This window comes from Macrobrachium rosenbergii, chromosome 54 (assembly GCF_040412425.1).
Source record: "Macrobrachium rosenbergii isolate ZJJX-2024 chromosome 54, ASM4041242v1, whole genome shotgun sequence".
In the NCBI taxonomy this organism is placed as follows: domain Eukaryota; kingdom Metazoa; phylum Arthropoda; class Malacostraca; order Decapoda; family Palaemonidae; genus Macrobrachium; species Macrobrachium rosenbergii.
In genome coordinates, this window is record NC_089794.1 from 14,312,603 (window position 1) to 14,321,973 (window position 9,371).

Sequence of the window (9,371 nt, forward strand, 5' to 3'; positions counted from 1 at the left end):
ATATATATATATATATATATATATATATATATATATATATATATTTAAAGGGGTGGCTCCAGAAGGTAAAGTTTTCTGATCCGCTGTAAATAACTGAGTTAAATGTAACAAGGTTAACCACGATTATTATTATTATTATTATTATTATTATTATTATTATTATTATTATTATTATTATTATTATTGTTGTTGTTGTTATTGTTTTACCAGTGTTACTTTTAAAGATGATTATTTCTTAAGAAAAACTTTCCGTTCATTTATGAATATTCTACTATTTTCTCCTAAAAAAAAAAAAAATATTTGTCACTTAATTCTAAATTTTGAGGGCAGAGCCTTCATCCTCACTGAACCCTACGGAGTGAAAGTCCTTGCTTGCTTATCCCCACATCCTGTCGTAGGATGTCCCGAAATTTGTCCGAAATAACTCATCCTTAACGGCTAATCTTCCTAATCCTTATCTGAGGTCCTTCGTCTGTTTTCGGGCTCACATCCGTTTTGAGATAAGATCTGGTATGTCCCCGCTGCTCCCAGTCTTTGGAATTTGTTATTAGTATAGTTGCCTTCTGCTTGTTATTCAGTTTGTCCTCATAACTTTTGCTTTCTTCATTTTTAGCGAATTTTCGCTCTTTTACTTTTTTTTATTTTTAGCGAACTCTTTGCACTTTTGTTTTCATTTAATTTTCAAGTTTTGCTCAACGCATTTATAGAATTATTATATTTTCTTTCAATTTGTTCATACACTTTCCACATATTTTTTTTATCTTCGTTTATATGTATAGTTTTTCCAAAAATTTTGCAAAACGAAATTAAATAAATGAAATATTAAAAATCACAAGCTTTTGACAGAAGATATTTTATTCTTCAATATCATTCCACGGTTAATAAATTTATGCATCGCTTTTTCACTCTTTCGAACGGTATGCAAAAATATTTCACTTTGAGACTTTGAACTGAAACACTTTTTTTTTTTTTTTTTAATAAACCCACTTTCCATCCTAGCTGCTCGTGTTTCCGGATCAAGTCTGAATTCCGTCGTAACATTTATGGATTTTTTCCGGAACCCGTATGTGTAATTTTTCCTTCTCTGGAATGGTTGATCTCGTGATGGCAACTGTCTGGTTCACAATGAGCCTGATAAAAATGGATTAATCAAATCATTTTCAGCAAAATGGAATTAATAAAAATTATTTTCATCGAAATGGTTTTAAAGTAAAGTACAATTTAGAGACGAAATGTTAAATTTAGATTGAAGAGTAGGGTAAGTTTAGGTAAGGCAAGTTTAGTCTAATAGGTGAAATTAGAACATAGTGGATTAGGCAAGGTTAATTTTAGGCAGGGTTAAGTTTGGGCAAGGTTAATTTTAGGCAAGGTTAATATTATTTTAGGCAGGGTTAAGTTTGGGCAAGGTTAATTTTAGGCAAGATTAATTTTAGGCAAGTTAATTCTGGACAAGGTTAATTTTAGGCAAAGTTAATTTTGGCAAGGTTAATTTGGTCAAGATTAATTTTGGACAAGGTTAATTTAGGCAAGGTTAATTTTAGACGAGGTTAATTTTGGGCAAGGTTAATTTTAGGCAAGGTTAAGTTTGGGCTAACACAAAGTGAGGTTAGACTTCGCAAGGTTTGGTCAGTGTGGCAGGTGTAACCCATCATTTCCTATCCCAGAAAATGCAACTTTTGAAGGTTTATGAAGCTTAATAAATAAACCAGCTACTTTATTGAGTTACCTGGCTTTAGGAAATACCTTAACGAGTACTGTCCATATGAAAAACAAATATCCAATTTTCTTTGAATAGAAATAGCATCGCGATAATGCTTGACAGAAAGAGAAGAAAAACCTGCAAAAAATTGAAATTGTATAAAATAAAAAAAACTTGAATGTTGAGTGCTATAACAAATATAAAATAATTAACAAAACAGTTTCAATACATTTGGTGAAACATAAGACTGAAAATATTGTAATAGCATATCACATGCAAAAATACAATTTTATTATAGCTAACATTAAAAAAAATATATTACAATTTGAAAAATTCGAATACCTATGAAAGATCTAAATCCTTTGTCGTATTCATGAAGTAAGTAATGTATACCAATGTGTAAAAGTTGAATAAAAAAATTAATAATGAACTGTAAGAAATAATGCATGAAATAAAGAAAAAAAGATTCCCATCCAAAATCAGTGATGAAAGTAAAGCTGAATAAATTGTGTTATTGACAAATTTACTGCAACCACAATTTCCAATAAACTGATCTACTGCGGGTGTAATAAATTGATCCTGAATTATAATGTAGTTAATTCATGTTTCCAAAAAATTTATGTTAAAAACTCGTATTTTGCGAAGGAGAAAGTATTATTATATTATTATTATTATTATTATTATTATTATTATTATTATTATTATTATTATTATCATTATTCTTATTATTATTATTATTATTATTATTATTATTATTATTATTATTATTATTATTAAGAAAGACTCATATAGCATGAGTCTTAAAATGGATAACAAATCCACAGTTATATATGTATATATATTTAAAGATAAAACTGTACAGATTCCCGAAAGCTCCATTATCATTATTCTTATAATAATAATATATATTATTATTATTATTATTATTATTATTATTATTATTCCATATATATATATATATATATATATATATATATATATATATATATATAATATAAATATATATTGCATAATAGAAAAAAAGTTATTACAGTTTCATTCAGCGCAATTAGTTATATTTAAGAGTTAATTAGTTGGAGATAAATCTAATTTATAACTGATTGAAGGATAACTCACTAGTTATCCTCCACCATAATTCAGAAATATGTTCAGGTTAACCTTCTTCAGAAGGGCCACATCGAGATATGCGCAGAGGGCAAAATGTAAATTTGCGTGATATGTTAAACATTTAAGCTCCTGACTATATTTTCATTATTAGCACCATTACTGTAAGATTTCTATCATAAGTTCTTTTACAGATCCGGAATAAAAGCAATATTCTTATACAAACCCTTTTAAATACCTTTCATTACTTCAGAATGCAATTCAATAAAAGACGGTAAAATCCTCCGCGTAATTGCTTTCCATTAGAAAGCAAATATCAAACTACTTTTTCTAGGAAACAAATAATCACCTAATTTTTTTTTCATTCACGAGAATATAAACGATTTAAAATATACAATCAATTTCGTTATGACATTTCAGCGGTATTTCCCTTCTGTGTGTGTGTACACCACCGCCCTTGCGGTGTTCAGTGTCCTTTGAGACAAGGAGGTATTCCATTGATGAATAATTACACCCAGCGCAAAATAGGGCGTGGGTTTGGCATCCTTTGATCAAGACTAGTTTCGGATTCTCTTACGTCATTAGCAAGCATCGTCTGTCTAGGACACTTATTCTAGGATACTTACTAAAACAGTATTGCATTTGACCTCATTATGCATGATTTTGATTCTATGAAATTTAGGCTGTCAAGCCAAGCGCTGGGGCACTTTCGCGAACTCAGGCTTTCAGGCAGTTAAGTGTACCTTAGTTTTACCAGACCACTGAGCTGATTAACATCTCTCCTAGGGCTGGCCCGAAGGATTAGACTTATTTTACGTGGCTAAGAACCAATTGGTTACTTAGCAACGGGACCTACAGCTTATTGTGGAATCCGAACCACATTATAGCGAGAAAGAATTTTATCACCAGAAATTAATTCCTCTAACGAACTTCATCAGCCAGCCGGAGACTTGAACTCGGGCCTGGCGAGTGCCAGTCCACAGCTCTACCGATTCTCCCAACGAAGAGCTAGTAGTGGAAAGAGGAAGTTGGAGTGGTTGGACAGCAAGATAAATAGATCATAGCAAGATAGGGAGATCCAGAAAATAAAGGAGATGAAGTACGAGGGTCTAAAGGTGAAACTGGGAGCACCCCACAGTTGTATTAAGAAGTAACAGTTGGAGAGGTTGGACTGCAAGACTGAAGAAAGAACGCGGGAATGTTGCCAAGTAATAGGCTGAAAAGTTGGTGCATCTGAGGTTACAAACACTCTTTAGTAATGCCTACAGTGAACCACGTGAATTGCACTGAAGGCACTACTCCGTTACGAGGACTATGCATGATAGCTAACCAACGGTACGTACGAAAACCCTGAGAACGAACGATAACGATCATTACGCACGAGGACTCTTCTTCTTACCAACGAAACAATGTTATCAGGCCAGAAATCTCCAGGAAACGCAGCCTACGCTAATCCTCCTTGTAAATTCCCCCTCACCTCACCTCACCTCATTTCCTGCTATGAGGAACAGGAGGAATATGGAGAATTCATTCTTTCGCGCTAAAACGCTCCGCACAACAATCCTTCGGTCGGCCTAATCTGCGGGTCCTAATCTTTTTTACAGCTAATCCTCTAGGCCGATCTTAAGCCTACAGCCGCTTCAGAGAAAAACAGGTGTCTATTTCTGTTCCACTGTTTATGACGATAAGGTTACATCTTTGTTTGTTTTGATGTGTCAAAAAAAGAGAGATATATTAACTACAAATATCACAATGCATATACATCAGCCAAAACACGCACGCACAAATCAACACAAAATACACACTCACATATACACAATCTTGATAACGATTAATCAATATCCACTAATTATCGTTTTATATCAAACCTATGGCCCAAGTTCGAATCCTGGCCGTGCCAGATGTATTTATTAATTATAATTCCCCTAAGATATAACTTACTCCCATTGTACAGAGAAATTGTCACATACGTAAAAGTGACAATGATTTACACAAATACATCATACACAACGCACTCACACACAACCATTATACACACACACACACACACACACACACACACATATATATATATATATATATATATATATATATATATATATATATATATGTATATATATATATATATATATTATTAAAACTATACTAAACTAAGTAATATATTGTACCGTTGCGTTATAACATCTATAACGAATTAAAATAAACGTTAAATAATTTGACCCAGAAGGCAATAATACAAAATATTTTAACCTGAATTCAGTCTAATAAAAAACAGTTGGCAGCATTTTCTAGTAAAATCTTCTTTCCCAGTGAATGATAAATAAAATTTTTTCTTCAGTAATACTTTTAGGTTAATGGACTGAAACATACTGCATGACTTTTTAATTTATTTTTTAAAATTTTATTTATGCATTTTTTATGTTTATATTTATCTATCTATCTATTAATTAATTAATTATTTATTTTTTTATTTTTTCACTTATGTCCCATTAATTAATTAATTTGTTTATTTATCTTTATTTATTTATTTATTTTTCAATTTATTTATCTATCTATTAATTAATTAGTTAATTAATTAATTTATTTATTTATTTTTCTAATGATTTATTTATTAATCAACTAATAAATAAATAAATAAATTAATTAATTAATTAATTTATTTATTTATTCATTCATTTAGAGAGAGAGAGAGAGAGAGAGAGAGAGAGAGAGAGAGAGAGAGAGAGAGAGAGAGAGAGAGAAGTTACTGAAGGGCGAAAGAAATTTTGATAAATTTCAGGCACTTGCTATTAAACAATTGCTTTGATATTAATGGGAATTTAAATACTGCACATTATGGCGGCTCCCGAGCAAGTCAACAAATGAACAGACGATTATTTGAAACAAACATAAATAGAAGAAGTAAATATACAATAGACAAATTAACATTGTAAAAAAAACGTTGAAATAAGTAAATAAACAACTCAATAAGTAAACTATTTAACCAACCAATCAACTGTCAAGAACAAACAACGGTAAACGAAAACAGAGCAGCAGAAAATACAAAATCAACAAGAAAAAATGCAGTTTCTTCGGTGCATCTGTATATAATCAAGGCCAACGAAAACAGATCTATCTTTCGGTGGTCTCAGTATAATGCTGTATGAGCAGCGGGTCATGAATCTTTAACCACGGCCCGGTGGTGGCCTATCCTACATCGTTGCCAGAAGCACGATTATGGCTAACTTTAATCTTAAATAAAATGAAAACTACTGAGGCTAGAGGGCTGTAATTTGCTACGTTCGTTGACTAGAGGGTGGGTGATCAACATACCAATTTGCAGCCCTGTAGCCTCAGTAGTTTTTAAGATCTGAGGGCGGACAGAAAAAGTGCGGAAAGAAAAAAGTGCGGACGGACAGACAAAGCCGGCACAATAGTTTTCTTTTACAGAAAACTAAAAGGCGAAAGAGAAAAAGGGGGGTTAAGGAATGAGGGAGTGAAATTGTAGTATGTTCTTATATTTAAATTCATTAAACTTTCCTACTTCGGGAGAGGAAAAACTTTCCTCCTTTATGTCTCTTCCCTTCCGAAAGAGTTTTAAATGTCGGCCATAATGTCTTAACAAAGACCTTTCCGGTGCTATTTTTGCTCCCTCTGCTGCTCTCCAAGTTGGGAGCAGGAGGCTGTCTGTCTCTCTGGCTGGCTGTCTGTCTGTCTGTCTGTCTGTCTGTCTCTGTATGTCTGTCTGTCTGTCTGTCTGTCTGTTTCTGTCTGTCTGTCTGTCTGTCTCTGTATGTCTGTTTCTGTCCGTCTCTGTCTGTTTCTGTATGTCTGTCTTTCTGTCTCTGTATGTCTGTCTTTCTGTCTCTGTATGTCTGTCTGTTTGTCTGTCTGTCTCTGTATGTCTGTCTGTTTGTCTGTCTCTGTTTGTCTGTCTGTCTCTGTATGTCTGTCTGCCTGTCTCTGTATGTCTGTCTGTTTGTCTGTCTGTCTCTGTATGTCTGTCTTTCTGTCTCTGTATGTCTGTCTGCCTGTCTCTGTATGTCTGTCTGTTTGTCTGTCTGTCTCTGTATGTCTGTCTGTCTGGCTGGCTGTCTCTGTCTGTCTGTCTCTCTCTGTCTCTGTATGTCTTTCTGTCTTTTTAGGTCCGTCTCTGTCTGTCTCTGTCTGTCTGTCTGTCTGTCTCTCTGTCTCTGTATGTCTTTCTGTCTGTTTAGGTCCGTCTCTGTCTGTCTCTGTCTGTCTGTCTGTCTGTCTCTCTGTCTCTGTATGTCTTTCTGTCTGTTTAGGTCCGTCTCTGTCTGTCTGTCTGTCTCTCTGTCTCTGTATGTCTGTCTGGCTGTCTCTGTATGTATGTCTGTCTGTCTGTTTGGCTGTCTCTATCTGTCTGTCTGTCTGTCTCTGTATGTCTGTCTGCCTGTCTCTGTGTGTATTTCTGCCTGTCTGTCTGTCTCTGTCTGTCTGTCTATCTCTGTCTGTCTTCTCTGTCTGTCTGTCTGTCTATATGGAATGTCAGCATATAATCTCGAGAACGCCTGAAGAAATATAAATGAATGCTTGCAAAAACTGGCACCCTCCAGATCGTAAACTTTCGGGTGGATATCAATAAAGGTTTGAATATTGTCAAAGAAACCATATTACCCAGTATTGCTATAATTGTTCGAACTATCGAAAAAATAAGACCATCCTAACCTATATCGTGGACTATGAAACCAAATTCAATAATAACTCTTACTATATGTTTGCCCTTTGAAGCTTAAATGCATGGGCCCTCACACAAAATGAAAATATTATTAATCTTCTCATTTCCCACATATGAGCTTTATACTGTGTGGAAAGTCACTCAGTAAGTTAATGATACTTTCGTCTTGTTCTGTTCTTAATAATAATAATAATAATAATAATAATAATAATAATAATAATAATAATAATAATAATAATAGCGGTAACTCCAAAATTCATTTGCCCCTACCTAGACAATAAGAAACGTATATTTGATCATTTTTCAGTATACTCTAATAAGAAAAGGTATACTCAGATTTTCCCATACCCTGCAGAAGTAAGAAGTACGAGTAAATATTAGGCAATTCAAAAAAGACTTATGTCCTGCAGAAAAAAATGAAAACTAAAATAAACTGATAAAGTTGTGTTAAGTTAACTCAGCTGATGTGCATGTAATAATAATGAAACTCGCATACAAGAGTGCTTTCTTCCTGAAGAAGAATAAGAAGGAGAGGAAGAGGAAGAAGGAGGAGGAGGAGGAGGAGGAGGAGGAGGAGGAGGAAGAGGAGGAGGAGGAGGAGGAAGAGGAGGAAGATGACCCTCTCTTAAGCATGCCTTGTTAAAAAAGATGGATGCATCGTGAGAATTAATCTTATATTGAGTCTTCTCATTTTCACTTATGCCTCGATTCTCTTCTATGTAAATATTGATCAATGACTAGCCAATGTTCACGCTTCGAGAAAGAGAAATCTAATAATAATAATAATAATAATAATAATAATAATAATGGCCTCATGGCCCAGCGGTGATCAGAACTTTCTTGTTTATTTCTAAAACATGTATCTTTTATCCTCAAAGAAAACAAGCCATAATTTGGTGCATTATATTTCAGAGTCTAAATATTTTTTCTGGCTGGATAAAAAATAAATGTCTGGACCCACCCTACATAAAAAACAAAATATACTCATGAATAAACACTCCATATCAAAATAATTTTTTTTATTATCATAATGGAAAACTATTAAAGTCTTACCCAACAAATAAAGGTATTTTTTTGCCTCACAAAATTTCTTAGTGATGAGTCATAAAGGAAAACTTTGAAAATTAACGTAAATTTTACAGGAAGCTGTGCAGCAATAATTAGTATATATCTAATAAAAGGTAAGATCCAGAATTTCAGCCCAGCCATACCCTTCCATAAGCCTTTACTCATTTATTTAATACGAGTTTGATGGCACGCTCTACGCTGTGCTGGAACCCAGCGCTGCCAGTCATATCTCACATACCCTACTGATCCCCTACCTATTCCTGCCCCACCCTGGGTGGACAAACAGGTTTGCAGGAGGAGGGTGGATGTGTCATGTCTTCCCTACCTTCCCGATCCCCTATCTACCCAGCCCCACCAGGAGTGGACAAACAGGTTTGCAGGGGGAGGGTGGATGTGTCATGTCTCCTCTACTGTCCCAATCCCCTACCTACCCCTCCCCCACTCGGGGTGGAAAAACAGGTTTGCAGGAGAGCGGATGTGTCATGTCTTATCTACCCTCCCGATCCCCTACCTACTCCGCCCCCACCTGGGGCGGACAAACAGATTTCCAGGAGGAGGGTGGATGTGTCATGTCTCTCCTACTTTCCCCAAATTCCTTACCTACCTCGTCTCCACCCAGGGCGGACAAACAGGTTCGCAGGAGGAGGGTGGATGTGTCATGTCTCCCCTACCCTCCAGATCCCCCACCTAACCTGTCCCCACCCAGGGTGGACAAACAGGTTTGTAGGAGGAGGTGGATGTGTCATGTCTCTCCTAACCACCCCCCCCCCCACCAATCCTCTACCTACCCAGCCTCCACCCGGGGCCGGACAAACAAGA